We start from the raw sequence: 18,665 nt of genomic DNA on the forward strand, positions 1-18,665 counted from the left end.
CTAGCATCAGGGTCTTTTCCAATGGAAAAGGTGGCCAAAAGTATTGGAGTTTCAGCTTGGTTTCAGTTTGCATCATGTGGCCAAAGTATTGGAGTTTCAGCTTCAGCATCAGTCCTTCTAATGAATATTTAGGGTTGATTTCCTTTAGGATTGACTGGTTTGATCTCCTTGCAGTCCAAGGGACTCAAGAATCTTCTCCAACACCACAGTTTAAAAGCATCAATTCATCGGTCAACCCAACAGAACTTGAATTTTTTTTAAAGTCTACATTTCAGTGGGCAAAACTCAAAAAGACTTTGCTTTACTCATTCATTGTATTCCTCTTTATCAGATCCCCACTATATATCAGAACTGCTGGAGAAGGAGCTAAAGGTGGGAGCAAACAGATGCCAATGTGATCTGTGGACCTCAAACACAAAGCAAATATCCATGCAATCAAATCATACTATATCTCATTTATCTCAAGAAGCAGCTATTTACTTTTCAACATAACAGCATATCTAACATAAAGGCTCACTAAACGATGAACGTGTCTTACCATCAAGATGGCCTGGAAGGGAGCCAAGTTCTTCCAGAGAGTATTTGCATTCATTTCTTTCACCCAGGGCTACTCCCAATATGAAACCTCTTTTATAGTACATCCTACATTAAAATACACTCCTGGGTATATGCCCAGGGGTGGGGTTTCTGGGTCACGTGGTAGTTCTAGTTTTAGTTTTCCAGGGACCCTCCATACTGTTCTCCATAGTGGCTATATCAATTTACATTCCCTCCAGCACTGTAAGAGGGTTCCTTCTTCTCCACACCGTCTCCAGTACTTACCATTTATAGATTTTTTGATGATGACCATTCTGACCATCATCAATGGCCATTCTGATACATCATTGTAGTTTTGATTTGCGTTCTCTAAAATTAGTGATGATGAGCATCTTTTCATGTGTTTGCTGGGCAGATGTACATCTTCCTTGGAGAAATGTCCATTTAGGTCTTCTGCTCATTTTTTTCTTTTATTGATTGGGTTGTTTGTTGTTTTGATATTGAGCTGCATGAGCAGTTTGTACTTATTGGCAATTAAACCCTTATCAGTTGGTTCATTTGCAAATATTTTCTCCCATTCTGATAATTGTATTTTTGTCTTGTTTATGGCTTCCTTTGCTGTGCAAAACCTTTTAGGTTTAATTAGGCCCCATTTACTTATTTTTATCTGCATTACTCTGGTACAGATGAACCTATCTGCAAAGCAGAAATAGAGACTCAGATGTAGAGAACAAATGGATGGACACTAGGGGGGACACGGGGTGGGATGAACTGGGAGACTGGAATTGACATATGTACACCACTATGTATAAAACAGATAACTGGTCAGAACCTGCTTTATGGCACAGGGAACTCTACTCAGTGCTCTGTGGTGACCTAAATGGGAAGGAAATTCAACAAAGCTGGAATATATGTATAATGTATGGCTCATTCATTTTGCTATATCAGCAGAAACTAACACAGCATTGTAAAGCAACAAAGGAAATAATTTAAAAATAAAAAATACACTGTATCCCCTGGTTAAGCTTCTCTGGACCACACTTGCAGTTGGACTTCAGACAAGACACTTGTATGATGACCACCTCCTTATACAAAATCGAGAAGAGAGTTGCTTCTTCTTCCCACCAGGACTAAGGTGGAGATTCCTTGCTGTCCCTTTCTCCGGGCTGGGTTTGTTTCTGATGTGCCCTTACATTAGTGAGCCAACTTTGTATATGGAGTCCCATGCTCAATTCTCTACCTTGAGTGTTTGGGTTTTTTATCCAATTTTCTCAGAGTAATTGTGCATTTTACAGCCAATGGCATTTTTGGTTCCATAAAATGCAATGGTTTTAAATTGTGATAAAAATTATGAAAAAGAAGACAAAAGTGACACAAGGAAGCATAATTAGACTAATTTAGACTGATGGCCCTACAAATAAGGGATGTGTCAACTGTATGAGTTTGCTAAGTTTGCAGTAACAAGTAGCACAAACTGGGTGGCTTAAACTGCAGAAATGTATTTTCTCACAGGTTTGGAGTCCGGAAATCCAAAAGGAGTTGTCAGCAAGATTGATTTTTCTGAAATCACCTCTCCGTGTCTTGTAGATGGTCGTGTTCTCCATGTGTGTTCCCTGTGTGTACATCTCTATCCCATCTCCTATTTTCTCAAGGGCACAAGTGCTATTGAATTAGGGTCCACCCGAATGACCTCATTTAACCTTAATTACCTCTTTAAAGATGCTATCTCCAAATACAGTCAGATTCTGAGGTCCTGGGGGTTAGGACCTCAACAAGCAAATTTTGGGGAGTGCCTAATTGAGTTCATGGGCTTCCCAGGTGGTGCTAATGATAAAGAACCCACCTACCAATGTAGGAGACATAAGAGACTCAGGGTTGATCCCTGGATCAGGAAGATCCCCTGGAGGAGGGCATGGCAACCCACTCCAGTATCCTTACCTGGAAAATCCCATGGACAGGGAAGCTGGATGGGCTACAGTCCATAGTGTCGCAAAGAGCTGCACACGACTGAGCAACGCAGCAGGTGCACACGCATAATTGAGCTCATAAAATAAACTGAGGTCTGGGAGATGGACAAACGACCCAGGAGTTGACCTTTCCAGACAGAGGATCAGTCTGTGCCAAGTCCTCTTAGATGAGGAAGCCAGGGTTAGTTTCAAATTCCTTTGATGTGCTACCTCCAACAGGTTTATATTCAAAGGAAAAGAATATCATTACAGCGAATCAATTTCTCTTAAAACTGAAATAGAAATATGAATTCTTGATTATGCTGCTGCTAAGTCACTTCAGTCGTGTCCGACTCTGTGTGACCCCACAGACGGCAGTCCACCAGGCCCCCCGTCCCTGGGATTCTCCAGGCAAGAACACTGGAGTGGGTTGCCATTTCCTTCTCCAATGTGTGAAAGTGAAAGTGAAAGTAAATGGGGTTATGCCCTCTGATTATAATTATCACCCATTATTTCCTCAATCTGAATTTGATTTTGTGCCCTGTTGCAATGCTAAATGCCTTGTGAATTGACATGGGAATCTCTAACAAGATATATTACCACCATTACATATGCCTTTTGGTGGGGAATTATTAAAGCCATTCCCTCTCACTGCTTGTTTAGAATAGCCTCACCTCTGGGGGCCAAGCATTCCAGACAAGGTGAACAGCCTATGACGTTGGAGAATAAAGGATGATTTGTAACAGGCTCATGGATGAATGCTTTCCATCTGGTGTATGGAAGTTGCCCTTCCTCTCAGACCACCGCTTCAGTTCAGTGCAGAAGTCCACACTCATCCCAGAACTGCTCCAAATGTGTTTCCTGGGATTTCATGAAAATGATCATGAAAAGCACAACTCATATTTTTTTCACATGCATAACTACAGCAAACAGGACCTGAGGACGTCTCTGCTTTGACTTGGCCATCTCAAAACTGGATCTGAATTCCTGGTTTGTTGTAAAATTAGACAAAAATCTTTCAAATTGTGGTGCTGGAGAAGACTCTTGAGAGTCCTTTGGACTGCAATGAGACAAAACCAGTTAATTTTAAATGAAATCAACCCTAAATATTCACTGGATGGACTGATGCTGAAGCTCCAATACTTTGGCCATCTGATGCAAAAAACCAACTCATTGCAAAAGACCCTGATGCTGAGAAAGACTGAGGGCAAGAGGAGAAGTGGGCAGCAGAGGATGAGATGGTTAGACAGCATCACTGACTCAGTGGTTATGAACTGGAGCAAACTCCAGGAGATAGTGAAGGACAGGGAAGCCTGGTGTGCTACATTCCACACAGTCATAAAGAATCAGACACAATATAGCAACTGGACAATTACAACTAGACAAAAAGAGCTTACTTATATTTCCAGAGTTCTGCTATAAGAGCTTCTTGATAGAAGTAAATGGTTTACTACATTGAAGAAGTGCCTAGTTACAGTACAGTTCATCAGATGAAAGGCACGATTCTTTTTTTCGAGCAAGTGCTCTTCTCTTAAATGACCAAAACACTCATGTGAATTTCTAGGAGGGTGTTCAACATTTTCCCTCCTCTGTCTGGGTTGGGTGACAAGCATATATTAAATGTCAGCTTGCATTTACTATGCTAGAATGTAGAGCTCATGGAGTCTCTATTGCTCACAGGAGCAGGGGCACCTTCTATTCCAGGAGTTCAGAGTTGTGGTGAGTTGCCTCTTTCTCACTTATCTGCCATTCTCAAATAGAAATAGGAGAGGCAGTCCCCATGAATGAGATTTGAGATGGCAATCTCCCCCACCTGCAGCCAAACCCAATATTGGGTGGGAGAGGTAGGGAAATTCTCACCAGCTGAGACCCTTATTTTCTCTCATTTGGACCCCAGGTTGATCATTCTAGTCCGAAAGAATAAATCTCCCTTCCCTCTCTTCCCCCGCTTCCTACTACTGTCATTATTTCATTCTGAGAAGAACTTTGGCTTTGATAAAGAGCAGTGATGAGAGATTAATGGCTTATTCATTTATTCATTCGAGCAGTAATTAACTATGCATTTTTCTTTCATTACATTATTTATGCAAGTTAAAGTTCATCGGTAACAGGAGTTCTTGCAACTGCAAAATAAAACTACGTAGATGTAAGAAGTCATGTAAATGGTTAATGAGCTTATTACCAAGGTTAGCAAAACTTTCATTGTAAATCAGTCTGTACTCGGGAAATAAAAATTATGAGTGCATAAACACCAATTCCATTTTGACTTTCAGGCTGTCACCCTGAAACCGTAGCAGCTTGAGTCCTTATATTTGCGATGTTATACAAACTATTACTATTTTCTTTTATATACAGTTTGCATGAGTAAAACCATCAGAGAAGAAGATCTATCTTTAAACAAAAATCCTACGAGATGGTCAGTGCCGTTCTACATACTAGCATGTTTTATTCTCCAAATCTCTCATTGAAACTGTTTGCTGTGCTCTGTATCTGAATCTTCTAACTTCTCTTCCAGCCTTCTAATCTTCCTTTTGACTTTAAAGTTTATATTATTGATTATTAGGTCAAATAATTGCATTTGGTTTGATAAAAAGAAAGGAGGCCTCAAAGCAGTTAAATCCTGACTTCATCTATTAATTTCAGGCTTAGTGGAACAAAGCAGCTGGACTACCTCAAAGATCAAAAGCAAGGCAAATATTCAGCTGTTGAAGCTCTGAAGCACTCTCAGAGAAAACAGCCAACTAGCTGACACCAATAAAGTCCCAGAACAGTTGATTAAGTTTAAATCTGTCCCTTCCACCTGTGGGCGGGGGCGGGGGGCGGGGAACTGTAGGCTTATGTGCTGAAATAAACCATTTATTTCAAAACTAAACTTTGAAGTTTCAAAATAAAAGATAGAGTAATGGCCCAGTACACAAAGGGCTGTTCCAAACTGGAGGGCTCATCTGAATTTCAAATGGTGAGTCACACCCTAATACTGCTTTCCAGATGGCTTAGTGGTAAAGAATCCACCTGCCAATACAGGAGATGCAAGAGACTTGGTTTGACCCCTAGAATGGGAAGATCCCCTGGAGGAGGAAATGGAAATCTACTCCAGCATTGTTGCTGGGGAAATCCCATTGACAGAGGAGCCTGGCGGGCTACAGTCCATGGGATCGCAGGGAGCTGGACACAATGAGACTGAGCACGTGAATACACAATACCCTAACAGGTAAGTCCTCACTTCTGTGAGCAGGAGTGGGCTCTGGGAACCCAGTCCCGCAGACAACACAGAACCACCACTAATATACTCACCAGGTCACAGATGGGCTTCCCTATAGACAAGAAAATCATTCAATCTTTCCTGCCTATAATCCTGCTCAAAAATAGAAGAAATTCTTTCCTATGGGCTTCCTGGTGGCCTCCTGGTTGAGAATCTGCCTTGCCATGCAGGAGTTGCATGTTTAATTCTTGGTTGGGGAACTAATATCCCACATTCTTCAGAGCAACTAAGCCCGCTTGCCACAACTAGAGAGTCTGTGCACCCCACATGCTGCAACTAAGATCCAATGCAGTGAAGTAAATATTCAAATATACATATATATATATATCTCCATTAAAAAGTCCTTTCCCTTTTCCTCTTGCTGCCTAGAAATGGCACACAGAGTCTGAAAAAAAGGCCTAGAAGGTGGAGCCCCAGGAAGTGTAGAGACGTGGTTCTCAAATTTTGCTGCATTACTACACATTAGAACCACAAGAGAGTTTATAAAACTTCTGACAGCCAGGCCATGTTGGGGGTGTGGAGGTGAGGATGGCTCATTGAATCAGGATCTGTAGGTGAAAACCAGGTGTCAGCATTTGTTAAAGACCCCAGGTGTTTCTAATGCTTAGCAAGGTAGAGACCAGAGGAGGTAAAAGTGGGGTTTCTCAGTTAGTTGGAGCCTGAGTGTCTGCATTCCTACCAGCCTCCCAGGTGGCGCCCACTGCTACTGGCCCCCAGAACGCACTTTCAATAGCAAGGTGTAGGGCTCCTCACCCTACCTCCAGTGCTGTCCTGGCAATATAAAAGGAGCCAGTGTTAGTGGCTCAGTCATCTCTGACTCTTTTGACCCCGTGGTCTGTAGCCCACCAAGCTCCTCTGTTTGTTGAATTCTCCTGGCAAGAATACTGGAGTGGGCAGCCATTCCCTTCTCCAGGGATATCTTTCTGATCCAGGGGTCAAACCTGGATCTCCTGTTTTGCAGGCAGATTCTTTACCATCTGAACCACAAAAGAAACTCAAAAAGCTGAGGGAAAAGAAAAGTGAGCCTGGGACAGACATTCTCTGTAGTTAGTCTAACCTGATGGGGAGAGGGTGGAGACTGGATGTGTGATGATATTTGGAGGGGTGGATCTCATTGACACAGTCTATAACAAAGCATTAAAAAAAATGTGCATTACCCAAGAGGACGGAATTGCTAGCTGCTCTGAGGTGGGACACCCACTCCCCCAACAGCCCTTCCCTTCTTCCCCACACCCCAATACCATGCATGTGGGAAGAACTGGCTTGCACCGTATCTCCATCTGTAGTGCCCTGATTCCTCTACCTCCCTGTAATCACACAGCCTGAGGGGGAGGGAAAGGGCTTGGTCCCCCCTTTAGCATATGAATCTGCTCCAGGTTCTTGCATCTTTTTATTTAATAATATATGTATATATTTTTAATTAGAGGATAATTACTTTACAGTATTGTGACGGTTTTTGCCACACATCAACGGGAATCAGCATTAGGAATACATATGTCCCCTCCCTCTTGAAGCCCCCTACCACATCCCTCCCCATCCCATCCCTCTGGGTTGTCACAGAGCTGACTTTGGGTTCCCTTCATCATACCTCGAACTCCCACTGGCTATCTATTTTACATCTTGAACCAACCCCCAAGCCATCTCATCTCTGTGAACTCTGGATTTCCTCTGAGCAACAACTTTCTCCTTGCACATGACTTCAGAAAAAGAAACATTTGTATACACCTGCTGTCCACAATTCTCTTAATTTCTACCCTGTTAGTATTTAAAATGTTGAAATATGGCTCCTCCTAAATTTGCACTAATTATGATTATTTTAAAATACTACTGTATCCACCTAGTCCTCTAGGTACCTCCTATAAGTAGAATGGCACAATATTTGTCGTTCTGTGACTGGCTTATTTCTCTTAGCATGGTGTCTTTAAGTTCATCCACGTGGTAACATGTGTCAGAATTTCCTTCCTTTTTTAGGACTCAGTGGGCTTCCCAGGTGGCACTAATGGTAAAGAACCTGCCTGCCAGTGCGGGAGGCATGAGACAAGAGTTTGACCCCTGGGTCAGGATGATCCCCTGGAGGAGGGCACAACAGTCCACTTCAGTTTTCCTGCCCGCAGAGTCCCATGGACAGAGGAGCCTGGCGGACTGCAATCCATGGGGTTGCAAAGAGTCAGACGTGACTGAAGTGACTTAGCCCACACCCACGGTATTATATTGTACTGCATGAATCCTATTTCATTTATCATGTTTACATGCTAAGTTGTTTCTAGTCTTGTCTGACTCTTTGCGACCCCATGGACTGTAGCCCACCAGGTTCCTTGGTCCATGGGATTTCCCAGGCAAGAATACTGGTGTGGGTTGCCATTTCTTCCTCCAAGAGATCTTCCCCACCCAGGGATTGAACCCGCATCTCCTGTGTCTCCTGCATGGGCAGGTGGATTCTTTACCACTGCACCGCCTAGGAAGTCCTATTCATTTATCTGTGGAGTGGATACTTGGGTTTCTTCCCCTTTTTGGCTGTTGTGTGAATGGTGCTGCTATGAACATGGATGTACAAATATCTGTTTGAATTCCTGCTTTCAATGTTCTTGAGTATATACTTTAAATGGTATTTTAAGACTCTTTTCCAAATGTGTATTTCTAAAATACAGAAATACAATTTATTTTTTGTGTTGAAAATAAACTACTGCCTTAAAATATTATTACTTTTGATTACTTAAGTGTTTTGCATCCAACTCCCCACTTACATTTGCACTTGTTTTGAGGAGAAGGAAGGAGGCCCCGAAGTAGTTAACTCTCAACTTCAACTGTTAATTTCAGGCTTAGTGGAACAAAGCAGCTGAACCAACTGAAAAATAAAAAATCAGACAAGTCTTCAGCCAACTAGGCAAATGCCTCACTTGCCTTACCCGAGCCCCAATCCTGTTTTATTTACCCCTTAACCCATCTGGCCTCTGCTCCCCCAGCTGCAATAGAAACTAACATTGCAAGATCCACAAAAAAAAAAAAAAAAAAAATCCTGTTGCAGTACTTTTTTAGTGAACATTCCTTTCACTCTCTGTTTTAGTTGACACTTTTTGAACGTTTCAAAGAAGTCAGACCTATTACTATTAGCGAAAAAGTTACTATACTTATACCTAAACCTGTTTCTAGAGTGTCGTATTGTTTCATTCTCTGTTTTACTTTATATTTTATTTTATTGAAGTATAGTTGATTTACAATATTAGTTTCAGGTGTACAACACAGTGGATCTGTATTTTTGTAGATTATACTCCATTTGAAGTTATAAAGCAGTGGCTATATTCACTGTACTATATGTCCTTTTAGTTCATTTATTTTATACATAGTACTTTGCGTAGGCTTCCCTGGTGGATCAGTGGTAAAGAATCTGCCTGCAATGCAGGAGCCACAGGAGATGTGGGTTCAACCCCTGGGTTGGGAAGATCCCCTGGAGGAGGGCATGGCAAACCACTCCAGTGTTCTTGCCTGGAGAGTCCCATGGACAGTGGACCCTAGTGGCTGCAGTCTGTGGGTTCGCAAAGGATTGGGCATCTAGAGCAGCAGCAGGCACCCACTTTGTCCATCTCAGTTCTGTACCACTATCTTGCCCTCCCCTCATTTCTGTCCCTATTGGTGACCACTTCTTTGTTCTCTGGACTTCTTTATTATTACCTTTTCAGAATTTTTTTTGTTGTTCACCATCTTTAAAGTCTTTATTGAATTTGTTACAATATTACTTCTGCTTTGTGTTTTAGCTTTTTTGAACAGGAGGCATGTGGGATCTTACCTCCGACCAGGGATCAAACCTATACCCGCTGCATTGGAAGGAAAAGTCTTAACCACCGGACCACCAGGGACGTCTTCTCTTTATTATTTTAATAACACTTCTATACTTCCTAAAATTATAGCAATGCTTACTTAAAAACTTTCCCAAGGTTATAGTATTCTTACCCAAACCAAGGAGAAAATGAATAGTTTAGGCAGCCAAGTTTACAGGATCCCAGTAATCAGCTGATTCTTGGTTATGGCATAAACCCCAGTTTTTTCACCAAGCGTGTTCAAAACAAACCCATGGACATCAGGCTGAAACTTCCATCTTGAGATAATATTCTCTTTTAACATCAATGAAGAAAAAATTTAGGTTCTTAGGTTTCTTCTTTTCTTGCAGATTTTACTTTGTGTAGCCTGGAATTCCCCCACTAAATGTTGAAATCTTTCTTAGCCAGCATGACGTAGCTCATTGTCCTGTTATTGTGATAACCTGGTCTCTCGGCATTATTTACAGTGTATAGATGCCTTCTAGTGCCTTATAGTTCATAGAGGCCTCTAGCAGCTTTATCTCCCAGCAAAGGTAGTAATAAGCTGTTCAATGAGTGCTCTTTCTCAGACACTTGGCCTTTTCGAGTCATCCTGGAACAGTTTGATGCTCCTTTCTGCATAGTTACTGTGTGTGAGCATGGTGCCTAGTCCCTCCCCATCTTGGTTCTGTGTATTTTCCCAAGGTGATTTGGTAACTCACAGTTCCTTGTATTTCTCCTTCTCTACTTATACAGATAGATATTAAGTTCATATCTCTATTTTAAAGGCAAACAGAGTTAATAGAAGAAGTAAAATACCAATTTATGTTAACCTCTTTTCATTAAAATTAATTAAAAAAATCGGTCCCTTTATAGCCAAACTTCTACATTCATCCTAATTTCCTTTAGTGTAGTTTATATTATTTTTTTCTTAATATCATTATGAAATTATAGCCTTGCTCAAATTCATCATATTTCAAGTAATCACAATTATTATACCCTTTTTGATGCTCAAGTTTCAGTTTGGCCAGTGGGAGACCTCTAAGCTAGCTCTTTTGTCTTTTTAGCACTGTCCCTTGTATCTCTGCTTTCTGGTAACATGTGGTATTTTGGTATTTCAGGTTCATTCTAGTGTGTGTGTGTGTGTGTGTGTGTGTGACATGTGGTATTTGGTATTTCAGGTTCATTCTAGTGTGTGTGTGTGTGTGTGTACATATGCCGGGAGTGCTAGTTTCATCCACTGAAGTATCAGAAATCCATATCTGGGCATTTAGAAAGTTCATGTGAAAATAAGCAGTGAACTAAGTGACACTGCTCTTGAGACCCTTCTAGAAGGAAAAATACTGCTGTTTAACACCCCGAGTTCACATTGCCTTTTTTTTCCTAATATCATTAACATAATTAAGCCACTGAACTTGATTCATATCATGAGGATTTATCGATAGCCTCTAAGACTTCCTAACATATTGCTGCAGCCAGTGGCCTCAGCTTGAACCCTGTGTGTTTCATGGCTCCAGCCAGGGTGTTGACTTTTGCGCTTGTCTTTGCATCACGCTGACAGTCCAGGACTCTGAGCATTTGTTCTCTGTACCTCGTGGCCCTTAGCTCACTGATTTCCGATCTCATCCCAGATGACTCCTTGGCCACTGGGAGATGAACCTAAGTGTTTCTTGCCCCTGAAGAGCGATTGTTCTGGGTGGTGGCCTGTGGATTTTCTGCTCTTCCAAGAAAGGTGTGACTTCACTCATAGTGAAGCCTCTTCCCTGTTGGAGGACACCACATTTCTCTTTGTCCATATTTCCTCACCGCTTCTGTGCCTGTCCCTGCGGTTTCTAGCCGTTGAGTGCAACACATCTTACTGCAGGTGGAAACCTGTGGTCTCTGGAGAGCCTCCTCAGTGACAGCATTGAAAGGACAGAAGCACTCTTTTCTCTGCCTCGATCTGGCCACTATACTTCCTTCGAGAAATCTGGGCTTTCTTACGTTTTTCACAAGGAGGATCCTCCTTGACTGGTGAATCCAGACTTTTCTGATCTCTCTGTTAGAAGGATGCAGCGCTCCACAAGCATGTGTTCTGGCAGCATCCTTGGGTTGGGTGAGGAGTAGGGGCCACACCACCTTGTGAAAGAGCCAAATATATATATCCTCTCACCTTTACACTTTGGAAGGGGCTCTGGAAAAGGGAATGAGAGAATGCTTGCTTAGTGAGATAAGAGCTAGACAGCAGAGAACAATAAAAGGACTTATATATGATCTCTTATTCAAAAGAACTTCGGCAGGATGGAGCCTGGTTTTAGCAGCAGCCTGGATTTCATTGTATGCCTTTGATCTAGAACAGAGTGCATAAGAAACGTCAATTTGCTGGAGGTTTCCCATTAAACGAGGCAATATGGGTCCAGAAATAATAGTGTATACTTTTTAAAAATACAGGTAAATTTTCTTTTAAATTTCAATCCTAATGCATGTTTATGTTTTAAAATGGTAACTCAGAATGTATATGAATGTAAAATCTGCCATTTATGAGCAAGGCTCAATGCTAGGCCCTTGACATTGATAACTCTGCCAGCATTCCTAAATACATTCTGGGACAGGTACTATGCTTATAGTGCTCTGTGTTCAGTATTTCTGCCTTCTTATAATTTTTTTTAACTTTAAAAGTTAAAGTTTATATTAGCGTATAGCTGATTAACAATTTTGTGATAGTTTCAAATGGAAAGAAAAGAGACTCAGCCATACATATACATGTATCCATTCTCCCCTAAACTCCCCTCCTACTTATAATGTTTTATAAAGGATATCTTTTAAGTGGCTGGCCAGTCACCTATTAATGAACACATACAATTTTTCAGTACTCTAAAGAATTATTCAATGTACGTTTGTGCTCAGTCATTGAGTCATGTCCTACTCTTTGAGGCCCCATGGGCTCTAGCCCACCAGGCTCCTTTGCCCGTGAAATTTCCCAGGCAAGAATACTGGAGTTGGGTGTCATTTCCTACTCCAGGAGGATCTTCCCCACCCAGGGATCAAACCAACGTCTCTTATTATTCAATACATACTAAAAAATAAAGCATTGTATTTCTGTGTCTGTCTGTGTTTCTCTTTTCTTAAGCTACGTTCATTGGAATGGGCTTCCTGAGCCAGGGGAAGGGACCAATTTGAGTACCTAAAGTTATTATTGTTGTGTTGTTTAGTCACTAAGTCGTGTCCAGCTCTTTTGTGATCCTATGGACTGTAACCTGCCAGGCGCCTCTGTCCATGGGATTTCCCAGGCAAGAATACTGGAATGGGGTGCTATTTCCTTCTCTAGGGGATCTTCCCAACCCAGAGATTAAACCTGCATCTCCTGGTTTGGCAGGTGGATTCTTTACCACTGAGCCACCTGAGAAGCTTTGAGTACCTAGGTAGATATCACCGAAGAGTTTTGTACTAATACAAATTCTTACCTCTGCCAGCTATCTATTATGGAAATTTCTGTCAAACTTTTACCAGCACAGAAAACTTTTTTTAAAAAAATGTTTTGCCAGTTTAGTGGGTGAGGAAAATACAGATATTGTTTTAATTAGCATTTTATTAGTTATGAATGTGAATATTTTTACATGTTTATTAGATTTTACCTTTCTTTAAGATTTCTGTGATCTTTGGTTTTAATGATATTATCCTTTTGTTTTAATGATTTTGTTTTACATTTTGTTTCTTTTCTTTATTTCTTTTGTTTCAATGATATTATCCTCTGCCCTGTTGCTAAATTACTTTTCCCAAGTTGTGATTTTATTATTGTGAATGATGTTCCTTGTCATAGAGGAGTTCTAATTGTGTAATGGCAAAATCTATTTAGCTTTTCTTTTGTACTTACTTCCATTGCTCTTATAATTAGAATGTCTTTCCCTCTCCAGAAATCTGATAATTATTTACTTATATCTTTATCTATGTATCGTTCTTTAATCCATCTGTTTCAGTTGTTTTTGTTTTGGGCTACTGTATGGTGAGGCAGTTATTGAGTTAGTCAGTTTTTCTCAACTATTTGATGAATAACCTCTCCCATTTTTTTGTTGCGCTTTCTTTAGTAAGCTGGAATATATACTGGAGTCTATTTTAAGGCTTATTGCTCTATTTTATCAGCCTGTCAATTCTCAAACTAGTACCATACTGCTTTGTTTGATGTTGCTTGCAATATGTTTTAATTCCTAGTTGGACAAGCCTCCTTAACCTAAGTGCCCAGTTTTCCTCTTTTAATATATTCTTAATTTTTTACTTGTTATTCCTATGAGTGAACTTTAGAATCACTGTGTCATTAAGAGAAAGAACATCACTTACTTTTTGGTTTTCATCATGCCATTGAATCTTTAACCTAAGTATTCTCATTACAAACCGTGATCGTGTTCGTTGTTCTTTGTGCCATTTCACTGTTTTATATTAGTGCTACGCTGACTTCATAAAATGAATCTTTATATTCTTCGCTTTTGTTTCTATATTTGGAAAAATTATATAATAGGAAATTATCTGTCTTTGTGAAAGTCTGAAAGTTATCACTAGTGAAATTTGCAGACAGATGTCTTCAGAGGTCTTGCTGCTGCTGCGTCACTTCAGTCGTGTCCGACTCTGTGTGACCCCATAGACGGAAGCCCACCAGGCTCCCCCGTCCCTGGGATTCTCCAGGCAAGAACACTGGAGTGGGTTGCCATTTCCTTCTCCAGTGTATGAAAGTGAAAAGTGAGAGTGAAGTTGCTCAGTCGTGTCCGACCCTTAGCGACCCCACGGACTGCAGCCTACAAGGCTCCTCCATCCATGGGATTTTCTAGGCAAGAGTACTGGAGTGGCTTGCCATTGCCTTCTCCGTCAGAGGTCTTAGAGTTGGGTAAAATTTGCCATAAAATAATCATTTAATTCATTTTAATCAAATTGATTAGCATAGTATTTTAAAATAATATTTTCTTACTTATTAAAATCTTCCTGTTTTTATTTTTGTTTTGTTTCTACTTTTATATTTTGTTTTTTCTGTTTACTTTTCATGTGTTCGCAAGTTGCGTTAAAACAAAAAGCAGTTCTTGAATTTGTGTTTCAACTTTACTATTTCTATTTTTAAAAATTTGTTCAATTCTCTATGCTTATCTTTAGAAAATTTTTTCTTCTGTTTTCCTTGGTTTTGTCTTAAATACATTTTAATTATTTATAGTACAAATCCCTTGAAATGTATATACTTTGTCTACTTGTTTTTTCAAAGACTAGTCATTCTGTAAAGGGCTCACATGAAATAATTGTGTTCTGTCCAGGTCCTCTTATGCATCTTGATGTATCTGTTGCAAAACTATATATTCTTTGATATCTTCATTGAAGGATGCACACTTTTATGTACTCTTTGACTCTTTTGGTATTATTTGGCCTTGTGTCCATTCTTGTATAAATTTTATAATACTACCTCTATTTTTACTTTGTTTCTATTTTTCTAGTAAATCTTCATTCATTTATAAAATTTTAACCTATTTGTGTCCTTTAATTTTGGATATTTTTTTAATTATTAAGTCACAGTTGGATTTTTCTTAGCCCAATCTTGAAGTCTTCACTTCATTTGTGTCCGACTCTGGACAACCCTATGGACTGTAGCCCAACAGCTTTCTCTGTCCTTGGGATTTTCCAGGCTAGAATACTGGAGTGGGTTGTCATCCCCTCCTCCATCTTTCTGATCCAGGGATCAAACCCAGGTCTCCTGCATTGCAAGCAGATTCTTTACCACTGAGTCACCAGGGAAGCCCCCAATATTTTAATACAAGAGGTTAAATAATTTAAATTTATTGTTATACCTCTCCATTAACTCATCCTGGATAATCACTTGGGATATCTGGGGGTTTTGCTCAGGCAGGGTTTCAGGGAACTGAATCTAAACAGTGACATGAGAAACAGCTGCAGACCTGAAAACAAACTCACATTTGGTCATGGGCGAGTTCATTTTGCAAAAGACCATTCTAAATGTCACATCTGTGCAATTGATCAGAAATCTAGAACAGGAGCCAAATCAAAGAAGGTTAAAAGATGAGACTCAAGTGAGGAGTGGGATCAGAAGACAGGGCTAGGAGAGCTTCGCTGAGGAGGAACACTGGGGAGACTCAAGCACTCTCAGTCTTTTACTGTAAGTGAAAACAAAAACCACATTAGTACTGATGCACAACAACTCAATATCTTTTTTTTAACCTCAAGGTCCATCCCGAGAGCATGGGCTATTGCAGAGGCAGATGGGAGGAGGCAGCATCTCCAGATGCCAGAGGCCTGAGCTGGGGGTCAGTATGATTAGACGTTCTTCTTAAACTTGCTGTTGATGTAGGGCACCCAGTCCAGAATCAGTTGCCCGGCAGCGCCCCATGCCAACCCCACAGTGCCCACTGCACCCCACATGCCTACAGTGGGAATCCAACTTCCAGCCAGCTCCCAGGAGTGTGGGCCCAGAAACCTGCTCAGCATCTTGGCACCATCCCAACTCAGGGTAATCCAGTCCCTGCTGGCCCAGGTGGCAGCAACTCACTTTTTCAATTCATGCTTAGGCTAAATATTAATTTTTTTCTTTTTTTAAAACATTTTGTACTGGAGTACAGCTGATTTATAATACAACGTTGTGTTCCTTTCAGGTGCACAGTAAAGTGAATCAGCTATGAATATACATACATCCACTCTTTTTTAGCTCCTCTTCCCATTCAGGCCATTAAAGACTACCTAGTAGGGTTCCCTGTGCTATAAATAGGTCCTCATTAGTTACCTATTTTCTATATATAACCTATTAACATTCTGAGGATCATTCCTTACTGCAGTTAGCCCGCCTAAGACTGAGACCTAAAAGGCATTTGATAAAATTCAATATCTACTGCTAATTAAAAACTTGTCAAATGGAACAGGATTCTTTATTAACTTGTTAAAAATATCTACCTCATATCAAATGCCAACATTGTTCTCTTTTTATTACTGGAGGACAATTGCTTCATAACGTTGTGGTCATCTCTGCTGTACATCGAGAATCAGTCATACATATATATATATATATCTCCCTCCCTCCTGCCCACATTCCACCCACCTAGGTCGTCACAGAGTATCCGGCTGGACTCCCTATGTTAAACCGCAACTTCCCGCTGGTTATCTACTTTACACATGATCGTGCATATATGCCAACGCCACTTTCCTGACTTGTCCTTCCCTCTCCTTCCCCCGCTGTGTCCACCAGACTGTATGTCTGCATCTCCATTTCTTCTCTGTAAATAGGTGTGTCAGGACTATTTTTCTAGATTCCATACATACGTGTTAATATATGGTATTTGTTTTTCTCTTTTCGACTTATTTCACTCTGTGTAACAGGATCTGGCGGAGAAGGCAATGGCAAGCCACTCCAGTTCTGTTGCCTAGAAATCCCATGGATGGAGGAGCCTGGTAGGCTGCAGTCCGTGGGGTCGCTAAGGGTCGGACACGACTGAGCGACTTCACTTTCACTTTTCACTTTCCACTTTCACACATCGGAGAAGGAAATGGCAACCCACTCCAGTGTTCTTGCCTGGAGAATCCCAGGGACGGGGGAGCCTGGTGGGCTTCCGTCTATGGGGTCACACAGAGTCGGACACGACTGAAGTGACTTAGCAGCAGCAGCAGCAGCAACAGGCTCTGGAGAAGGAAATGGCAACCCACTCCAGCGTTCTTGCCTGGAGAATCCTAGGGATGGGGGAGCCTGGTGGGCTTCCGTCCACGGGGTCACACAGAGTTGGACATGACTGAAGTGACTTAGCAGCAGCAGCAGCAACAGGCTCTGGGCTCATCCCCCTCACTACAACGGACTCAAATTCATTCCTTTTATGGCTTAGTAATATTCCATTGTGTGTATATGTACAACATCTCCTTTATCCACTCATCTGTCGATGGACATCTAGGCTGCTTCCATTTCCTGGCTATTGTAAACAGTGCTTCAGTGAACATGGGGGTTCATGTGTCTTTTAGAATTGTGACTTTCTCAGGGTATATGCCCAGTAGTGGGATTGCTGAGTCATACGGTAGTTTTATTCCTGGTTTGGTAACGAATTTCTTGATAAATTTCTTTAGACAAAGATTTCCTATTAACCCCACAACTACCCTGTGAAATATGTATTTTATTCCAGTTTTAAAGATAGGAAAAGAGAGGCTCTGAGGAGGTGAGTAAATTTTCAAGACCAACATTAGTAAATTGTGGAACCATTTTTAGAAACCAGGTTTTCCTGCCTCAAAAGCCCATGATTTGAACCACTGTGTTATTCCATTTTCTTCCCAAATTATAGTTTTTCTTGGTTTTTATTTTCCCCATTTTTATAAGTATATATTCTTTTGAATTCTTCTACTTTGGTTTTTCAAAATCACACTTTAATGTATAGGTTCTCTAATTATCAAATTCATGAATAATAAATATAATAACTTAATCCACTCCTCTATAAGATTAGGAATTTAGTGCTCTTCTAATTCCCCACATACCCTTCTTTCCCACATTCATTGCCAATATCATTTGGAATTATAAACCTATTTATTATCAATTTTATTTTTAGTTATTTTAAGAAGTAACTACAACAAAAACTTTCCATCTGTACTGATAGTCTATATGCAACATTTTTAAAAAACTTAATTCTATACATTTAGCTTAGACTATTACAATGTTTTTGAACCTACTTTTTATATTCTTGATTTTTTTTTTTTGTCCTTAAGTAATATTTGTTCTATTTGAACCTATCTTTTGGTAAATTTTTCAAAAAAAGGGCATGGGTGGTATCTTTTTTGAGCCCCTGATTAGAATAACTAAGAATGTCCTTTTTGTTTTGTTTGAAGATTAACATTTCAGATTGAGTCATAAGCATTTTCTCTTAGTATCATTTAGACTTCACTCCATTATCATCTGGCATCAGTCCTGTGATGCATTCTCAAATCAGTCTGTTTTCATTTGATGATAAGTAAGTTTACTGTTTTGTCTAGATAGCTGAAGATTTAAAAAAAAAACCTTTATATTCAAAGAAATTTGCTAGATTATATCAAATTGTGCATCTTTCTTCATTAATTTTGCCTGGAAATGGTATGCTATTTTAAATTGTACATTCAACTTCTTTTCTCAGCTTGAAAAGTTTTCTTCTATCATTATTT

The 18,665-nt window shown here is 40.4% G+C and overlaps 1 pseudogene; it reads right to left on the minus strand.

Moving 5' to 3' along the window:
- LOC148774574 (cytochrome b-c1 complex subunit 10 pseudogene) overlaps positions 1-15,995 on the minus strand; it is a 140,438-nt pseudogene extending 124,443 nt beyond the window's left edge.
- Between the last annotated feature and the right edge of the window lie 2,670 nt (positions 15,996-18,665).

This window comes from Moschus berezovskii, chromosome 21 (assembly GCF_049115385.1).
Source record: "Moschus berezovskii isolate FMDL1 chromosome 21, NW_MosBer_1.0, whole genome shotgun sequence".
Lineage (NCBI taxonomy): Eukaryota > Metazoa > Chordata > Mammalia > Artiodactyla > Moschidae > Moschus > Moschus berezovskii.